Genomic DNA, 20964 nt, shown 5'->3' with positions numbered 1-20964 from the left:
TGGTGTTGGAGAAGACTCTTGAGAGTCCCTTGGACTGCAAGGAGATCCAACCAGTCCATTCTGAAGGAGATCAGCCCTGGGTGTTCTTTGGAAGGAACGATGCTAAAGCTGAAACTCCAGTACTTTGGCTACCTCATGTAAAGAGTTGACTCATTGGAAAAGACTCTGATGCTGGGAGGGTTTGGGGGCAAGAGGAGAAGGGGACGACAGAGGATGAGATGGTTGGATGGCATCACTGACTCGATGGACATAAGTCTGGGTGAACTCCGGGAGTTGGTGATGGACAGGGAGGCCTGGCGTGCTGTGATTCATGGGGTCACAAAGAGTCGGACACAACTGAGCAACTGAACTGAACCAGAAGAAACTATCACCTCATTAATTTCAAAGTAAAAACTTTGCCAGAAGCATTGCACAGAGGGATATGTGGAGTTCACAAGGAAAGAGATGGATTAACCCCTATTTGTCAACTGGTAGTGATGGCCTGGGGAAGACGCTGAGTCTGTAATGTCCTCAGTCAGCACTAGATTGAGTTCTTTACTAAGGCCATCTGATGGTAGTGGTGAAAAAGGGCGCAAAAGATTTCAGCACATGTTTTTTCCTGGGGAATCCTGTAGCTTGAAGTGTTGGATATTAATTATTAAAAACCAGCCATTGAAAAATATATTTTTATTTATTTTGAGACAGTGTTGAGCTTAGTTATAAGTACACAATACTAAGAACCTTTTGCTTCTCAAACTGTATGAAAATAAAGCTGACTTTATGGTTTGTCATGTTCTAGTGTTTTGGTGTATATTTCTTACAAAGGAAGATGTTCTACATAATCCTAATTGAGTCAAATCAGTAAATTAGCATTTGACACGTTACTGCCATCCGGTCCTTGGTGTCTGAGTTTCATCAGAGGTCCAGTTCTGTCCTTTGTAGCAAAGGCATCTACTTCAGAGTAATGAACTGCCTTGAATTGTTGTACTTTAATTTATTTCAGTCTGGAACAGATTGTCAGGCTTTTTCTGGACTTCTGTATCCTTGGCACTTTTGAAGATTACAGATCAATCATTTTGTAGTATGTCTGTCAGTTTGGATTTGTTTTCTTATGATTAGATTTAGTTTATACTAGGAAGTCTTTCCGAGAAGGCAATGGCACCCCACTCCAGTACTCTTGCCTGGAGAATCCCATGACGGAGGAGCCTGGTGGGCTGCAGTCCATGGGGTCGCTAAGAGTTGGACATGACTGAGCGACTTCACTTTCACTTTTCACTTTCGTGCATTGGAGAAGGAAGTGGCAACCCACTCCAGTGTTCTTGCCTGGAGAGTCCCAGGGACGGGGGAGCCTGGTGGGCTGCCATCTGTAGGGTCGCACAGAGTCGGACACGACTGACGCGACTTAGCAGCAGCAGCAGGAAATCTTTGAAATCACAAAAGTGATGCTTTATTTGTGATTCTGATTTGTTTCATTACTAATGGTGGCCATCTTGATTACTTGAATAAGTAATAATAAGGAGCTTTCTTCACTATAAAGTTACCCTTTTTCTCTTTGTTACTAAATATTTTGTGGAGAGAGACTTTGAAACTATCAGTTCGGTTCAGTTGCTCAGTCTTGTCTGACTCTGCGACACACCAGGTTGTGACACCAGGCTTCTCTGTCCATCAGCAACTCCCGGAGCTTACTCAGACTCATGTCCATTGAGTTGGTGATGCCATACTGAACTGTATGAATGTCCTCTTTTCATTAGAATTTCAGTTTATTTACTTATTGGTATAGACTTGTGGTTTCTTGTTTTATTCAGTGGGTTTTAATCTGTTATTATGATTATTTATTTTGATGGTTAGATTATTCAGTTTGGTCACTGCACTTTCAAGCTGGGTCCTGTGTCCTTTTGATCTGTCCTCATAATTCTTTAAGCACTTCCTTACTTTCTGCTGCAACAAAATTTTTCTCATCTTGTATTTTCTCATCGTCAGCCCTGGAATTAGTCAATGCTGTAAGGAGCCTTGGTTTCTTTTAGTGAGGAATGACACAGTGGTAAAGAATCCACCTGCCAATGCTGGAGGCACAGGAGAGATGGGTTCAATCCCTGGGAAAATCTCCTGGTAGAAAATGGCAACCCCTTCCAGTATATTTGCTTGGAAAAGTCCATGGGCAGAGAAGCAACCCATGGGGTTGCACAGAGTTGACACAGCTGAGCGATTGTTACACACACACACACACAGAGTAAGTGTGCTTAGTGCTATTGGGATATCACTGCTTCTGTAAGCTCTCAGCCAGCAGGGTTAGGTAATATATATATAATTTTGTCTCTTGTGAAAAATATACCTCTTTTTCTACGTATTAAAAACCACGAGCTCACAGTGATAGCTTCGATTCTAGTCCTGTCTTACAGATTTCATTCTAGTATTCTAAGGTAGCCCTTTTCATATTTCAAACTCCTTTCTCTAACAGTGAGAAACAGTGACTCCTGTTTTCCACAGTATATTTACTTACTTGGTCAGTTCTAGAATGAACAGTAGTTTTAGAATTGCTTACCTATATCATTGAAAAATAAATTACTAACCATACTGAATATTTCTTTACCATTAACTTTTGTTTTTGGATCTATATTCTAGCTGCTGAGTTCCAAAGTCACTTAATTTTTTCCTCATCATTAAGAATGATTATGTTACTCATTTGAAATGTGTTTAGGTTCATTTGTTTCTGTGGATACTCCAACTCTCTTCCCAATCCTTGTTGACTTTATTTTAACTTTTTTGAGTATATAAAGCATTTAATGTAGTTCTAAGAGTAAAACCAAAAAGGTATTGTCAAGCTTTCTGTCCTGTTCCCATTCCTCCATTCTTTGCATCCCATTTCCGTTGGGTAACTGATGTCACTAGTTTCTGGTTTATCCTCCCTGGGTTTCTTCATTCACTAAGGAATAGATACACAGATTCATATTTTCTTATTTCTGCTTATTTCTTACACAAAGAGTACCATATGGGTAGATGCTATTTTGCACTTTGCTTTTTTCACCTAAAAATGTACCCTGAAAATTACTCTGTATCAGGCCATGGAAGCCTTTCTTTCTCTTGCTTAAGGCTGCATGCCGTGTGTTGATACACGATAGTGTATTCAGCCAAAATTTCATATATGGCCTTGTAGGTAGTTGCTTTTTTGTTTTGAAGTAACAAGCAGTCCTCCAGTGCATGTGTTTATCTTGTGCTGCTTATGTATTTTCATAGTATTTCATTATAGTGGGGTTGTTGGAGAAAAAGGTTGGTGTAGGATCAAAGGTAATGCTGGATGAAAACGTAAAGCTGCTTATGTAATGTTACATGTTTCCAAATTCTCCTCTAATAGGGTTGCACACACATTTGTCTTCTCCTCAAAAGTATACAAGAGTGCCTGTGGTCACTCAGTTACTAACAGAATGTCTTTTCATACTTGGGAGTATTTTTCAGTGTTAGGTGAGAAATGTGCAGCCTTCATTTGCATCTCTTTAAGTATGAGTAAGCCTTAACAGCTATTCTTAAAGGGCCATTTTTATATCTTTTAAAAAGTCTGTCTGTGTCTTTTCCTCATTTTCCCATTGGGATTTTGGTAACTTTTTTCCTCCTCAATTTAAAAGAAAAATTTAGGTATGTAAGTCCTTTTACCTGTGACATACATTGTAAATATTTTTTCCAGTGTTCTAATTTTACCTTTTTCCAAATCGCTGAGCAGTTGGCCCACTTACTAAATTTATTAAAAATTCCCTCAGTTTAGCAGATGCAAACTAATACACAGTGGGTAAAGAACAAGGTCCTACTGTGTGTGTGTGTGTATATGTACTTATCACAGGGAACTGTATTCAGTTAAACCATAATGGAAAAGAATATAAAAAAGAATGTATGCACATGTATAACTGAATCACTTTGCTGTATAGCAGGAACTAACACAGCATTATAAATCTACTATACTTCAATTTTCAAAAGAAGTTCCTCAGTGATCTGAGATGCCACTTTGCCATGTACTAAATCTCTGTCTGTACCTGGGTCTATTTCTGGACATTCTCCTCCGTTAGGCCAGGATGTGGTTTGCCACATGGCCCTCTGGCCCAACCCAGCCCTGTTTTTGTAAATAATGTTATATTGGATCGCAGCCGCACTCATTTATTTACCTATGGTCTATGGCTGCGTTTGCGCTGCAACAGGAGAGTCAAGCGGTTGTACAAAGTGTGAGGCTCGCGAGGCTTGAGATGCTCACTCTCTCAGCCTCTACAGCACCTTGCTCACCCGTTTTTCCATATCAGCTTCTACTCTCTGTCCTGTTTTCTTTGTCTTACTGTCATTCTCTTAGGTTATTTTTCTGCTTTTCTTTAATGACTCTTAGTTACTACATTTTTCATTTCAATTTATCATTTGGGGCATTATAATTTACTTTCATTTCTGTTATAGTCTCGTTTTTATTTCTTTTCTGAGTTAAATTTTATTTCTGCTTTTGGTACATTTTCTTTCTTGAGTTTTGACTCAAGACATTTAAGGCATTTAAGAAATTCATTCAATTCATATTCAAGGCATTTAAGAAATAACATCAAATGTTTGTTTGAGCATGTTTAGTGCAGTTTGGAGTACTCTTGTCAGTCACATTCTGTAAGTACAGTATGCCATAATGCACTAAGACAGTCACGGTATATAATAAATTTAACTTTCTTACGCTTAACTATAACGGTAGTATCTATGTACCATTCTTAGGAAAATTAAAAAAACAGTTACCCAGAATCACTCATTAGAGCTTAATTATCTTAATTATCTTGACGATCCCCAATTAAGAAAGGTTGATTTGAGGTTTTGGTTCTCTTCTCCTCCCTGCCCTTTGTTTTTTCATGTGTGGGGTTTTCATTAGCTGAATTTTCTTTTTTTGTGTGTAGATGAAGATTTGCTATGTCACTACATTTTGAGGGGCAGGACTGGCAGTTTGAGGTTAATTTTATAAGATTCCTAATTTAAGGACATCTTTTGCTAGTGTAATAAAATGTTTTTTGTTTTTTACTGGATGGCTTGTTTTGGGGTGGGGAGCAGGAGATTGAGGAGTAGGGGCTTTGCATCCTTTGAATGTTTTAGAACATTCTTTGATCCTACAGGATCTTAAAATCTCTCCCCTGCCATTTCTTTTTCCGTTGATCATATAGTTTGCAAAAAATGCTTAGCTTTTCCTTTCCTTTTTTTAATTAATAAACTTTTAATTCTATTTTAGTTTGGCCACACTGTGCAACTGACAAGGTCTTGGGACCAAACCCATGCCCCTAGCATTTAAAGCTCAGACTCTTAACTGCTGAACTGCTAGGGAATTCCCGAATAATAATTTTTAGAGCAGTTTTAGCCTAAAACTGAGTGGAAGGTATAGAGGGTTCCCAATTCCCATGTATTGCTTGTTCTTACATAGGCACAGTCTCCCCCACTGTTGACATCCTGCCTTAGAGTATTCTTGCCTGGAGAATCCCATAGAAGGAGGAGCCTGGCAGGCTACAGTCTGTGGGGTCGCAGGAGTTGGACATGACTTAGTGACTAAACCACCACCATCACCATGGACGAACATCACCATCGAGAGTCCAGGGTTTACATTAGGGTTCACTTTTGTTCATTTTCCGGATTTGACAAATATTCAGTGACATGAGTCTACCATTATAGTGGCATACAGAATAGTTTCCTTGCCCTAGAAATCCTGTGTGCTCTGCCTGTTCATCCCTTTCTCCTCCTAACCGCTGGCAACCTCTGTTATTTTTGTTCTTTCCATAGTTTTACCTTTTCCAGAATGTCATATAACTGGAATCATTTAGTATGTAATATATAGCCATTTCACATTGGCTTTTTTCACATAGTGATATGCATTTGAATTTCCTTCATGTCGTTTTATAACTTGATGGCTTATTTCTATTTAGTGCCAAATAATATTTCATTGTTTCTGTTTATCTGTTCAGCTACTGAAGGACATCCTGATTGCTTCCAACTTTTGGCAGTTATCAGTAAAGCTGCTGTAAACATGAGTGAGCAACTTTTTGTGTGGACATAAGTTTTCAGTTTATATTTGGGTAAATACCGAAGGACATGATTGCTGGATCAGATGATAAAAGTATGTTTAGTTTCCTAAGAAACTGCTGAACTTTCAAGTGGCTGTCATTTTGCTTTTCCATCAGTAGTAAATGAGAATTCCTATTGCTCCACATCCTCATCAGCATTTGGTGGTGTTCTTGTTTTGGGTTTTGGCCATTCTGATAGGTGTGTAGTGGTACCTCATTGTTTTATATCAAATATGACATATGCTGTTGAACATCTTTTCATATGCTTACTGCCATTTGTGTATATTCTTTGGTGAGGTGCCTGGTAATGTCTTGCCCATTTTTAAAATTGTTTTTTAAAGTTCATCTTTAATTGGAGGATAAATTGCCTTGCGATGTTGTGTCGGATTCTGTTGTACAGTGTGAATCAGCTGAAAGTGAGCACGTGTCCCCTTCCCGTTGAGCCTCCGCCCTGGCCGCATCCCTCCCGCTCAGGCTGTCGCAGAGCGCTGGGCTGAGCCCGCGTTAGCAGCGGCTCCCCGCCAGCGGGCTGTTCACCAGGGCAGTGCATTTATGTCAGCGCTCTCTCAGTTTGTCCCTGCCTTCTCTTTCCCCCCGCCCCGTGTCCACAGGTCTTTCTCTGTGTCCTGCCCTTCAGATGTGTTCATCGTGCCATTTTCCTTGTGGTCAGTCGCTCTGTGACCCCATGGGCTGCAGCAGGTCAGGTTTCCCTGGCCCTCACCATCTCCTGGAGTTTGCGCAAACTCATGTCCATTCTTCTAGAGTCCCTATAGTATGTGATATTTATTTTTCTCTTTCTGACTTCACTATGATGACAGACTCTAGGTCTTACTAAGTTTTAGAGTTTTTTGGGGTTTTTTTGGCTAACAGTCCTTTATCAGATTTGTCTTTTGAAAATATTTTCTCCAAGTCTCTGGCTTCTCTCTTTTTTCATTCTTTTTTGATGTTGTTTTTCACAGAGCAGTGTTTTTTATTTTAATGAAGTGCAGCTTATCAATTCTTCCTTCATGTATTGTGCCTTTGGTGTTGTATCTAAAAAGTCATCACTATATCCAAGGTTACCTGGAGTTTCTCCTATGATACTGCAGTAACACTTGTTGAAAAGATAATCTTTGCTCCATTGTATTGTCTTTGGTCCTCTTGCAAAGATCAGCTGATTACAATATGTTTGCTTCTGGACTCTTTCTCTGTTTCTTTGATCTATTTGTGTGTTCTTTCAGCAGTACCACATACTGCCTTGATTAGTGTAGCTCTCTATTAGGTTAGTGCAAAAGTAATTGCAGTTTTGGACTGAGAATTTTAAATCATTTTAACTAGGCTCAAACATATTTTTATTAATCAAAATAGGAACAATTACAATCAGCACATTTTGCCAGTGAGAAATAGCTTTATTCCTGTAGCATAAAAATCCATGCCTTGGGATTCAGTGACATCAACATGCTTGGAAAGCATTTTCTGCCTTCTCCTTGTAGAACCATTTCCCCTGAGAGAGGTTGTTGAGATGCTTGAAGTGGTAGTCATTTGGCGAGAGGTCAGGTGAATACTGTGGATGAGGTAAAACTTCATAGCTCAGTTTGTTCAATTTTTGAAGCATTGGTTGCGCAGTGAGTGGTTGAGCGTTTTGGTGGAGAAAGATTGGGCCCATTCTGTTGACCAATGCCAGCTGTAGGCATTTTTGGTGCATCTCATTGACTTACTGAGCATACTTCTCAGATGTAACGGTTTCGCTGGGATTCAGAGAGCTGTAGTGGATCAGACGGGTAGCAGACCACCAAACAGTGACCATGACCCTTCTTTGGTGCAAGTTTGGCTTTGGGAAGTGCTTTGGAGCTTCTTCTCAGTCCTTGCCAGTTGTCCATTTTTTGTTACATGTCACAGTCTGATCGAGAAATAGGTCGTTGTTGCATAAAATAAGAGAAGATGACACTTGAAAATGTTTTTTTTTTTAAATTTTCAGTCGGCTCACGAGGCACCCACTTATTGAGCTTTTTCACTTTTCTAATTCGCTTCAAAGGCCGAACGACTGTAGAATGGTCAGCATTGAGTTCTTCGTCAGCGTCTCATGTAGTTGTCGGAGGATCAGCTTTGATGATTGCTCTTAGTTGGTTGGTGTCAGGTTCTGATGGCTGGCCACTGCACCCTCCATCTTCACAGCTCTCGTCTCCTTTGCCAAACTTCTTGGCTGACCTCTGCACCGTGTGTCCCAATTCCTAGGCCACATGCATTGTCGATACTGTGAGTTGTCTCTGCTGCTTTACAATCCAGTTTGAACTTGAATTAAAAAATTGCTCAAATTTGCTTTTTCTCTTAACATCATTTCCCTAGTCTAAAATAAATATCAAATAAACACCATGTAATAAGTCATTCCAATACTTTGGCCACCTGATGCGAAGAGCTGACTCATTTGAAAAGACCCTAATGCTGGGAGAGATTGAGGGCAGGAGGAGAAGGGGACAACAGAGGATGAGATGGTTGGATGGCATCACCGACTCAATGGACATGGGTTTGGGTGGACTCTGGGAGTTGGTGATGGACAGGGAGGCCTGGTGTGCTGCTGTTCATGGGGTCGCAAAGACTCGGACACGACTGAGCTGCTGAGTTGAACTGAACAAGTCATTAGCAAAGAAAGCGAGAAATGTGCATTAAAATGCTGTATAACATAACCACATTCACTTAAGAACGTATTCCAGTATCAAGCAGCAGAGTTCAGCAGTGCAGAGCTGTCGTTGCTTTTACACCAACCTAATAGTGGTTCTTGAAGTCTTCTGTTCCTTTAATTGTTTGACTCTTCTAGATCTTTTACTTCTTCATATAAACTTGAGCATTAGTTTGTTGTTATCCATAAAATAACTCTCAGGTTTTAGTTGGGATTACATAGAACATTTAGATCAAGTTGGGAAGAATTGATATCTTGATAATAATGAGTTTTACCATTTGTGAATATGGAATATCACTCTCTAGTTTGTTAATATCAGTTTTATAGTTTTTCCTCATACAGACTTTGTACAGTTTTTGCTAGCTTTATACCTAAATATCTCATTTTGGGTCATCCTAATGTAAATGGTGGGCTTCCCTGGTGGCTCAGTGGTAAAGAATCTGCCTGCCAGTGCAGAAGACACAATTACGAAGATCATGGCATCCGGTCCCACCACTTCATGGGAAATAGATGGGGAAACAGTGGAAACAGCGTCAGACTTTATTTGTCTGGGCTCCAAAATCACTACAGATGGTGACTGCAGCCATGAAATTAAAAGATGCTTACTCCTTGGAAGGAAAGTTATGACCAACCTAGATAGCATGTTGAAAAGCAGAGACATTACTTTGCCAACAAAGGTCCATCTAGTCAAGGCTATGGTTTTTCCAGTGGTCATGTATGGATGTGAGAGTTGGACTGTAAAGAAGGCTGAGCGCCGAAGAATTGATGCTTTTGAACTGTGGTGTTGGAGAAGACTCTTGAGAGTCCCTTGGACTGCAAGGAGATCCAACCAGTCCATTCTGAAGGAGATCAGCCCTGGGATTTCTTTGGAAGGAATGATGCTAAAGCTGAAACTCCAGTACTTTGGCCACCTCATGCGAAGAGTTGACTCGTTGGAAAAGACTCTGAGCCTGGGAGGGATTGGGGGCAAGAGGAGAAGGGGACGACAGAGGATGAGATGGCTGGATGGCATCACTGACTCGATGGACGTGAGTCTGAGTGAACTCCGGGAGTTGGTGATGGACAGGGAGGCCTGGCATGCTGCGATTCATGGGGTCGCAAAGAGTTGGACACAACTGAGTGACTGATCTGATCTGAAGTTGGGAAGATCCCTTGGAGAAGGAAATGGCAACCCACTCCAGTATTTTTGCCTGGAAAATATCATGGACAGAGGAGCTTGGCAGGCTACAGTCTATGGAGTCATAAAGAGTTGGATGTGACTTAGTGACCAAAGAACAACAAAATGAATGGTAATAACGTATCTTCATTTTAACTTGCACTTGTACATTGCTGATATATATAAATGTGGCTGATTTTATATCAGTCTTGCGGTAATTGCTTTTTAGTTCCAGGAATTTGTTGGTCATTTTTTTTTTCCCCTACATAAGTGATCATGTAACCTGTGAACAAAGATAGTTGTATTTCTTTCTGATGTGTATACTTTTAAATTTCCTTTTGTCTCAAATATGACACATTAACTAGGACTCTCACCATAATGTTGAAAAGCAGTGGTGAAAGGGGACATCTTGGCATTGTTCCTTAGCACGAAAGCATCAGATTTTTTATCATTGCTATTGCTATTGCTGTTGCTAAGTCACTTCAGTCGTGTCTGACTCTGTGTGACCCCATAGACGGCAGCCCACCAGGCTTCCCCGTCCCTGGGATTCTCTAGGCAAGAACACTGGAGTGGGTTGCCATTTCCTTCTCCAATGCATGAGGGTGAAAAGTGAAAGTGAAGTCGCTCAGTCGTGTCCGACCCTCAGCGACCCCATGGACTGCAGCCTAGAGCCTAGAGGCTCCTCCGTCCATGGGATTTTACAGGCAAGAGTACTGGAGTGGGAGATGTTCTTTATCAAGTTGAATAGCTTCTTGCATTTGCCTTTCCATTTCCTTAAAGAGTGACCCTGGAAGACTGTTTCTTTGCCTCTCGAATCCTCTTTTTTTTTTTTTTTAATTTTATTTTATTTTTAAGCTTTACACAATTGCACTAGTTTTGCCAAATATCAAAGTGAATCCGCCACAGGTATACATGTGTTCCCCATCCTGAACCCACCTCCCTCCTCCCTCCCCATACCATCCCTCTGGGTCGTCCCAGTGCTCTAGTCCCAAGCATCCAGTATCGTGCATCGAACCTGGACTGGCATCTCGTTTCATACATGGTATTTTACATGTTTCAATGCCATTCTCCCAAACCTTCCCACCCTCTCCCTCTCCCACAGAGTCCATAAGACTGTTCTATACATCAGTGTCTCTTTTGCTGTCTTGTACACAAGGTTATTGTTACCATCCTCTTTGGATTCATTTGTATTCAGAACTCTTTCTCAGTGTTTTTTGTCAGTCTTCAGTCTGCTGCTTGTTTACCTGCTTTTCTTTTTGCAGTCATCTTGTATTACTTTTGCTCTTCGTGAAGGCTTATGGGAGGAACATACGGGCGTCCTGGGATCTAAGTATTTATTTTTCTCCCTATGTTATATTCCTATGTTGAGTGCTTGAGTTTTGTGTAGCTTTGTTCTTTTTTTTATCCTGTGATTTTGCCAACATCACATATTGATTCTACCTGTTTTATACATTCCCTAGGGTTTTCTTTCTAGACAGTCATGACACATCCAGATCCTTCCTGGTATTTATGCTTTTTATTTCTTTTTCTTGCCTTATTGCACTGGCTGTGAGCCACCAGGGAAGCTCCAGTGAAATAAAATGAATTACCCTCTCTATATCCAAAAAGAGTTTGGGAAAGATTGCTGCTATTTTTTCCTCAAATGTTTGAAACTATTTCTTTATGAAGCCAGTTAGGCCTTGAGTTTTCTTTGTGGGAAAGTCTTTGTTTTTCTGTAGCACTTAAATTTTTTAAAAAGTTAACTTTTTTGATTTGTAGTTTATATATAATAAAGTTCACCAGTTTTAAGTACAGTTTATTTAGGTGTGACAGATGAATGTAGTGTAATCACAACAATCATATATTGGTCTTTTTTTTTTTTTTTTCTTGTGATATTGTTGATAGATTTTTGTTATCAAGGTAATACTGACCTCAGAATATTGTTGGTGATGTTCCCTTTTCATCTACTTTTTGGAAGAGTTTGTAGCATTGATATGTTTCTTCCTTAAATACTAAATAAAATTCACCACTGAAACCAGTTTCTTTAATAGCTGTTGAGGTTATCCATTTCTTCTTGTATGAGTATTCTTGTATCTTCTAAAGAATTTGTCCCTCTTATCTGAGTTGTGGAATAGATTACTGTAAGTCCGTAATATTCCCTTATTTTCCTTTAATGTTTGTCAAAAGTCAAAGTGTTAGTCATTCAGTCATGTCCGACTCTTGCGACCCCATGGACTGTAGCCTGCCAGGCTCCTCTGTCCATGGACTTCTCCAGGCAGGAATACTGGGGTGGGTTGCCATTACCTTTTCCAGGAGCTCTTCCCAACCCAGGGGTCAAATTCCACATTGTGGGTAGATTCTTTACCACCTGAACCAGCATCAGTTTTCATGATCCCACTTTTATTTCTGAGACTGAAAATTTGGTTTTTTTGTATAATTTTTTCCTTAGCAGTATGGCTAGAAGTTTATCAGTTTTATTGACTGTTTCAAAGACAGGACTTTTGGTTTCATTAATTTTTTTCCTTATTGTTTTTCTATTTTTTGTTCTACTAATTTTGGATCTCATCTTATTTCCTTCCTCTGCTTATTTTGGGTTTAATTTGCTAATTTTCTGTTTTTTTTTAATGGTGAAAGCTTAGATTATTACTTTGAAGACCATTTTCTTTCTTTTCTAATTTTCTAATGCATTCAGTGACATCGGTTTCTCTCTAAGCACCTCTTTAGTTATATCCCACAATGTTTAATATGTGCAGTTTTCATTTTCATATAGTTCATGGTATTTTCTAATTTTTCTTGTGATTTCTTTTTTGACTCGTGTTGTTTAATGATACATTGTTTAATCTTCAGATTTCAGGGTTTTTCTATTAGGTTAATTTTGAATTAATTCTTTGTCATCCAGGACATATTCTCAGCCCTTTTAAATTTATTGAAACCTATTTTATGGCCTAGAATAGCATTTATCTTGTTGAATGTTTGATGTATACTTGGAAAGAATGTGCTCCCTTGTTGGGTAGAGTGTTCTCTAAATGTCAGGGTAAGTTGTCCGATAGTGTTATTCATGTCCTCCAGATCTGTACTCTTTTCTGTCTGCTTGTTCTATGCCTAACTAAGAGAGGAGTGTTAAAATGTTCACATCTAACTTTGGATTTTTTTTTCCTCCTCTGAGTATGTTATTATTTTCTCTTACACATGTATTTTAAAGCTCTGTTACTCAAGGGCATATGCATATAGGATTACTGTATCATTTTGATAAATTGATCCCATTAACATTATGAAAGTGTCTCACTTTATCCCTGGTTACATTCTTTGTTCTAAAATCTGCTTTGTCCAGTGATAGCATAGCTACTCTGGATGTGTCCTTTGATTAGTCATGAATGTTGTGTTTCTTTTTCTGTCCGTTTACATTTAACCAGTGTGCCTTTGTGTTTAAAGTGGGTTTCTTATATGTAGTTATCCAATTTCACAATCTCTGTCTTTTAATTGAAATATTCTGACCATTTACATTTAACCAATTACTAAGATTTTAGTTTTCTTATCTCTCCTTGCTATTCTTTGGAACTCTGCCTTCAAACAGGTATATCTTTCTTTTCCTCCTTCACCTTTTGCTTCTCTTCTTTTCTCAGCTATTTGTAAGGCCTCCTCAGACAGCCATTTTGCCTTTTTTTGCATTTCTTTTTCCTTGGGGATGGTCTTGATCCGTGCCTCCTGTACAGTGTCATGAACCTCCGTCCATAGTTCTTCAGGCACTCTATCAGATTTAATCCCTTGAATCTATTTCTCACTTACACAGTTTAATCATAAAGGATTTGATTTAGGTCATACCTGAATGGTCTAGTGGTTTTCCCTACTTCCTTCAATTTAAGTCTGAATTTGACAGTAAGGAGTTCATGATCTGAGCCACAGTCAGCTCCTGGTCTTGTTTTTACTGACTGTATAGAGCTTCTCCCGCTTTAGCTGCAAAGAATATAATCAATCTGATTTCGGTATTGAATATCTGGTGTTGTCCATGTGTAGAGTCTTCTCTTGTGTTGTTAGAAGAGGGTGTTTGCTATGACCAGTGTGTTCTCTTGGCAAAATTCTGTTAGCCTTTGACCTGCTTTGTTTTGTACTCCAAGGCCAAACTTGCCTGTTACTCCAGGTATCTCTTAACTTCCTACTTTTGCATTCCAGTCCCCAGTAATGAAAAGGACATCTTTTTGGGGTGTTAGTTCTAGAAGATTTTAGGTCGCTATTAAGAACCATTCAACTTCAGACTTGGATCACTGTGATATTGAATGGTTTGCCTTGGAAATGAGATCATTCTGTCGTTTTTGAGATTGCATCCATGTACGGCGTTTCAGACTCTTTTGTTGACTATGATGGCTACTTCATTTCTTCTAACGGATTCTTGCCCACCGTAGTAGATATAATGGTCATCTGAGTTAAATTCACCCATTCCAGTCCATTTTAGTTCACTGATTCCTAAAATGTCGATGTTCACTCTTGACATCTCCTGTTTGACCACTTCCAATTTGCCTTGATTCATGGACCTAACATTCCATGTTCCTATGCAGTATTGCTCTTTACAACATTGGACTTTACTTCCATCACCGGTTTCATCCACAACTGGGTATTGTTTTTGCTTTGGCTCTATCTCTTAATTCTTTCTGGAATTATTTCTCCACTTACCTCCCATAGCATACTGAGCATCTACCGACCTGGGGGATTCATCTTTCAGTGGCCTATCTTTTTGCCATTTCATGCTGTTCCTGGGGTTCTCAAGGCAAGAATACTGAAGTGGTTTGCCATTCCCTTCTCCAGTGGACCACATTTTGTTAGAACTCTCCACCATGACTCGTCCATCTTGGATGGCCCTACATGTCATGGATCATAGTTTCACTGAGTTAGACAAGGCTGTGGTCCATGTGATCAGATTGGTTAGTTTTCTGTGACTGTGGTTTTCATTCTGTCTGCCCTCAGATGGATAAGGATAAGAGGCTTATGGAAGCTTCCTGATGGGAGAGACTGACTGAGGGGGAAACTGGGTCTTGCTCTGATGGGTGGGGCCATGCTCAGTAAATCTTGAATCCAATTTTCTGTTGATGGGTGGAGCTGTATTCCTTCCCTGTTGTTTGACCTGAGGCCAAACTATGGTGGAGGTAATGAAGATAATGGCACCTCCTTCAACAGGTCCCATGCATGCACTGCTGCACTCAGTGCCCCTGGCCCTGCAGCAGGCCACCACTGACCCACACCTCTGCTGGAGGCTCTGGACACTCATGGGCAGGTCTGGGTCAGTCTCTTGTGGGATCACTGCTCCATTCTTCTGGGTACTGGTGCACACAAGGTTTTGTTTGTGCCCTCCAAGAGTCTGTTTCCCAGTCCTGTGTAAGTTCTGGTGGCTTTGTGGTGGGGTTAATGGCGACCTCCTCCTTCAAGAAGGCTGATGCCATACCCAGGTCTGCTGCACCCAGAGCCCCTACCCCTGTGGCAGGCCACTGCTGACCTGTACCTTCCTAGGAGACAATGAAACACAGTTCTGGCTCAGGCTCTGTGGGGTCTCTGGGTCCTGGTGTGCACAAGGTTTGTTTGAGCCCTCTGAGTGTCTCTGGTGGGTAAGAGGTTTAATTCTAAACACTGTTTCACCTCTCTCGCTGTCTTGCTGGGGCTTCTCCTTTGCCCTTGGACGTGGGGTATCTTTTTTTGGTGGATCCAACATTCTCCAGTTGACTGTTGTTCAGCAGCAAGTTGTAGTTTTGGAGTTCTCGCAGGAGAAGATGAATGCATGTTCTTCTACTCCACCATCTCCTCGGGAAGATGGTCATCTCCTCTGTGTTTGATCATCTCCTCGGGAAGATGGATCATCTCCTCAGTGATCAATGCAAAGAAATAGAGGAAAATACTAGAATGGGAAAGATAAGAGCTCTCTTCCAGAAAATTAGAGATACCAAAGGAACATTTCATGCAAAGATGGGCCCAATAAAGGACAGAAATGGTATGGACCTAACAGAAGCAGAAGGTATTAAGAAGAGGTGGCAAGAATACACAAAAGATTCATGCAAAAAAGATCTTCATGACTCAGATAATCACAATGGTGTGATCACTCACCTAGAGCCAGACATCCTGAAATGTGAATTCAGCTGGGCCTTAGGAATCATCACTACGAACAAAGCTAGTGGAGGTGATAGAATTCCAGTTGAGCTAGTTCATATCCTTAAAGATGATGTTGTGAAAGTGCTGTGCTCAATATGCCAGCAAATTTGGAAAACTCAGCAGTGGCCACAGGACTGGAAAAGGTCAGTTTTCATTCCAATCCCAGAGAAAGACAATGCCAAAAATGCTCAAACTACCACACAATCGCACTCATGTCACATGCTAGTAAAGTAATGCTCAAAATTCTCCAAGCCAGCTTCAACAGTACATGAACCATGAACTTGCAGATGTTCAAGCTGGATTTAGAAAAGGCAGAGGAACCAGAGGTCAAATTGCCAACATCCATTGATTGGATCATTGATAAAGCAAGAGAGTTCCAGAAAAACATCTATTTCTGCTTTCTTGACTATGCCAAAGCCTTTGACTGTGTGGATCACAAGAAACCGTGGAAATTTCTTCAAGAGATGGGAATACCAGACTGCTTGACCTGCCTCCTGAGAAATCTGTATGCAGGTCAGGAAGCAACAGTTAGAACTGGACATGGAACAATAGACTGGTTCCAAATCGGGAAAGGAGTACGTCAAAGCTGTATATTGTCACCCTGCTTATTCAGCTTCTGTGCAAAGTACATCATGTGAAATGCTGGGCTGGATGAAGCACAAGCTGGAATCAAGATTGCCAGGAGAAATTTTGAACTGTGGTGTTGGAGAAGACTCTTGAGTCTCTTGGACAGCAAGGAGATCCAACCAGTCAATCCTAAATGAATCCTAAATATTCATTTGAAGGAGTGATGCTGAAGCTGAAACTCCAATACTTTGGCCACTTGATGCAAAGAACTGACTCAATGGGAAAGACCCTGATGATGGGAAAGATTGAAGGCGGGAAGAGAAGGGGATGACAGAGGATGAGATGGTTGGATGGCATCACTGATGCTATGGGCATGATTTTGAGTAAGCTCCAGGAGTTGGTGATGGGCAGGGAAGCTTGGTGTGCTGCATTCCATGGGGTCACAGAGTCGGACACGACTGAGTGACTGAGTTGAAGATTTTAGTTTTAAATCTACCCCTTTGTTATTTGTTTTCTATTTGTTCCATCTGCTCTTTCCCCCCCTTTTACTCTTTTATGCTCTCTTATGGATTAATTTAGTTTTGGGGTGATTCCGTTTTCATCTTTACCATTGGTTGATTAGTTAAACCTTGTTTGTTTAATATTTTCCCCTCATGTTTGTTGTCGCATTTACAGTTCACATCTTTAACTTACCACAGCCTGTCCTGAAGGGATAGATGCTGCTTCATGAACGTGGAAGAAAGACCTTACAGCTGTATACCTCCCCTTCCCTCCTTCCATCCTTGGTGCTGTTTGTTCTGTTTGTTGTCTTACATTTGATTTCTATAAAGGATATAGAGTCCATGATATGTTGTTGCTGTTTTTGCTACTGTGTCATATTTATGTGAGTAAATACATAATTTCAAAAGCTGTTTATTTTTCTAGTGTTGTAGGTCAGTTATACTTCACAACAAACAGACTTTTAGAAAATTTCAGGTTTGTAGTTATAGAGTCAGGAGGTACGGCCTGGGGGACTTACAGTGGTCAGTATTGCTGTATTTAAAATGGATATCCAACAAGGACCTACAATATAGCACCAGAACTCTGCTCAGTGTTACGTGGAGAGGAGTTTGGTGGAGAATGGATGCGTGTGTATGTATGGCTAAGTCCTTTGGTGTTCACGTGAAACTGTTCACAACACTTAATTGGCTATACCCCAATAGAAATAGAAAGTTTAAAAAAATTAAAATATTCTAAAGTAAAAAAAAAAAGATTAAAGTTGTCGAAAGGTATAAAGACTAATACAAAGTTATTAGATAAATAAGTATTAGGAATATAATTACAACATGATTAACAAAGTTAACATTGCTCTATGTTACACAGTGCATTAACCACTCCTCATTTCCCCTGGTGGAGCAAGAACAACCATTCTATTTTCTGTTTCTATGAATTTGGATGGTCTAGATACCTCACGTAAGCGGAATTGTACAGTATTTCTTTTTTTTTTTTTCCCGAGAGTTGATGTCTGATCTTATTTATTCGTTACTCTTAGAACATCTTATTTTTGACTGGACTCAGACTTAGAAGTAGAAGCTCTCAGAGAGGACAGCCTCCGTCTCTTGGCAATCTGTTCCTGCCGTTTTTCTTTGGCCTCCTTCATTCTCTTGGCCAAAAGAGCATATTCTGCAGCCTCTTCTTTATTTTTCTTAGTATGCTGTTTCTTCAGAGCAATACGCCGGCGTTTGTGCTGCAGAACTCATGGAGTCACGAGACGCTGAATCTTGGGTGCTTTAGTCCTAGGTTTCTTACCGTCTTTGTTTAGGGGCTTTTGCACAACATATTGGCAGACATCATCTTCTTTAGAGAGATTGAGAAGTTTGCGGATTCTGCTGACTCTTTTGGGACCCAGGCGACGAGGCACTGTAGATAAGTCCAGGAATATCCTTTTCCCCTTTTTTCACGATGACCAAATTGAGAACACTCAGATTGGCATCCACAATGCAACCCCGTACCGATTTGCACTTTCTCTCTCCAGTCCTTCTTGGTCTGTAACAGGAATGCCCCTTACTCAGTAGCAGGCGAACTCTGCCATGGGTCAAGACACCCTGCTTCATGGGGAAACCCTGCTTGTCGTTCCCACCACTGATTCGGACCACATAACCCTTCCATTCTTCACCCAGAGCGTCAACAGCAACTTCTGTGGCCATATGCTTCTCGTAGAAGGTACAAAGTTTTCATTCATCGTCCACTTCAATGAGCTTCTGGCAGCCCGTGGCCGGGAAAGAGATGTTCAGCTTCATTCTGAAGTGGCCGACAGCCTCCGAGGCGCCACGAAAAAGAGCAGTATTTCTTTTTATAACTGACTTATTTCACTTAGCTTAGTGTCCTCAGTGTTCATCCATGTTACAGCACGTATAAGAATTTCCTTTTCTTTTTAAAGGCTGAATAATATTCCTTTGCATGTTAATACCATCTTTGTCTAGCATTCCATCCTTCAGTGAGCGTTTGGGTTGTTTCCACCTTTTGGTTATTGTGAATAATGCTGGTATATGGACACAAGTGTATAAATATTTCTTTGAGATTCTTTTGATTCTTTTGGATACAGATGCAGAATTGGTCTTGCTGGATCGTATGGTAGCTCTGTCTTTACTCTTTTGATGAACCGCCGTCCACTGTCCCACGGCAGCTGCCCCTTCCACACCCCTGTCAGCGTGTGTGGGGGTCCAGTTTGTCCACGTCCTTGCCAACACTGGCTAATTTCTGTTGCTTTGGTGCTAGTCATTGTGATAGGTGTGAGGTGATATCTCACAGTGGTTTTGATTTGCATTTCCCTGATTGGGGGCAGGAGGAGAAAGGGACAACAGAGGATGAGATGGCTGGATGGCATCACCAACTCGATGGACGTGAGTTAGAGTAAACTCCAGGAGTTGGTGATGGACAGGGAGGCCTGGCGTGCTGCAGTTCATGGGGTCGCAAAGAGTCGGACACGACTTAGCGACTGAACTGAACTGAATGATTAATGAGGTTGAGTATCTTTCCATAAGCTTTTTGGCCACTAGTATGTATATCTTTTTGGAGAAGTGTCTATTCAAGTCCCTTGCCCATTTTGAATTAATTGTTTTTGCTGTTTAGTTTTAGTTCTTTATAGATTCTGAATATTAATCCCTTATCAGATGTATGCTTTGCAAACATGTTTTCCCATTTCATAGGTTGAATTTTCACTCTGTTGATTGTATTCTTTGATACACAGCAGTTTTAAGTTTTGATATAGTCTGATTTATATATTTTTATTTTTGTTGTCTTAGCTTTTGGTATCATATACAAGGAATCATTGCTAAATCCAATGTAGTAGAGTTTTTCCTTTATCTTTTCTTCTAAGAAGTTTAGAGTTTTAGCTGTTATGTTTGGATCTTTGACCCATTTTGAACTAATTTTTTATGTGCTATCAGGTAAGGGCCCAACTTCATTCTTTGATATGTGGATATCTAGTTTTTCCAGTAGCATTTGTTGAGAAGAATGTTATTTTCCTGTAGAATAATCCTGGTACCTTTATCAAAAATCATTTGACTGTGTATGTGAGGATTTATTTCTGGGCTGTCTACTCCAGTTGGTCTCTATATTGGTCTTTATGCCAGTACCACGCTATTTTGATTACTGTAGCTTTGTAATAAGTTTTGAAATCAGGAAATGTGAGGTGGTATTACTGTTGTTTCTAAGATTATTTTGGCTATTCAGGGTCCCTTGAGATTCTGTATGAATTTTATGATGGGTTTTTCTGTATATGCAAAAAACTCTTGACATTTTGATAAGGATTGCATTGAATCTATAGATTCTTTGGGTAGTACTGACATCATAACAATATTGAGTCTTGTAGTTCATGGCTAAAAGATGATTTTCCATTTACTTGTGGTGGTTCAACATTTTGAACTCCTCAGGTAGTCAGTCACATTTCAAAGAAATTAAAAACTAGAAATATTATTTTATATATACTGTCAATTTTACCACTTCCTCTTCATTTATCTCTGCATTCCCTCACTGGATTCAGGTTTTCTTCTGGTTTTCCTTGTGTCTGAAAACCTCTAATATTTCTTGTGTTAGAGATCTGAGAAGTAGATGAGTGCAGAGTCCTGGAAGCCAAGTGACTGAAGCATATCTGGGAGGAGAGAATGCTCAAGTCTTTTTGATAGGTTCTGAAATGTAAGCAATGAGAATTGACCATTAGATTTTATAATTTATAATATGAACGCTATTCTGATGAATAGAAATGATTAAACAAAGGAAATGAAATTCAGTTTAGACATTCATTTATTAAATACAAGTTCTTATGGATCCAGCATTTCTAGGAATTTGATCAAAAGAGGCAATTATTCAAAGTAAGCATAAAGTTTAATTGTAGTTGTATGTGACAGTAAAAAGTTTAATGTTTACTACTTACCTGTGCTGAGTAAATTATGGGATGAAGTAAA

General features: G+C 40.0%; 1 protein-coding gene and 1 pseudogene across 9 annotated transcripts in view; one reads left to right on the top strand and one right to left on the bottom strand.

Annotated features, from left to right (window-relative positions):
* FBXW11 (F-box and WD repeat domain containing 11) overlaps positions 1–20964 on the top strand; it is a 131621-nt gene that overhangs the window by 55405 nt on the left and 55252 nt on the right. The window lies entirely within an intron of this gene.
* Positions 18040–18813, bottom strand: LOC113879217 (annotated as a pseudogene).

The sequence above is a fragment of the Bos indicus x Bos taurus genome, chromosome 20, assembly GCF_003369695.1.
Source record: "Bos indicus x Bos taurus breed Angus x Brahman F1 hybrid chromosome 20, Bos_hybrid_MaternalHap_v2.0, whole genome shotgun sequence".
Classification (NCBI taxonomy): domain Eukaryota; kingdom Metazoa; phylum Chordata; class Mammalia; order Artiodactyla; family Bovidae; genus Bos; species Bos indicus x Bos taurus.
The sequence above is the reverse complement of the archived record's forward strand: the minus strand, read 5'-3'. Positions and strand labels throughout refer to the sequence as shown.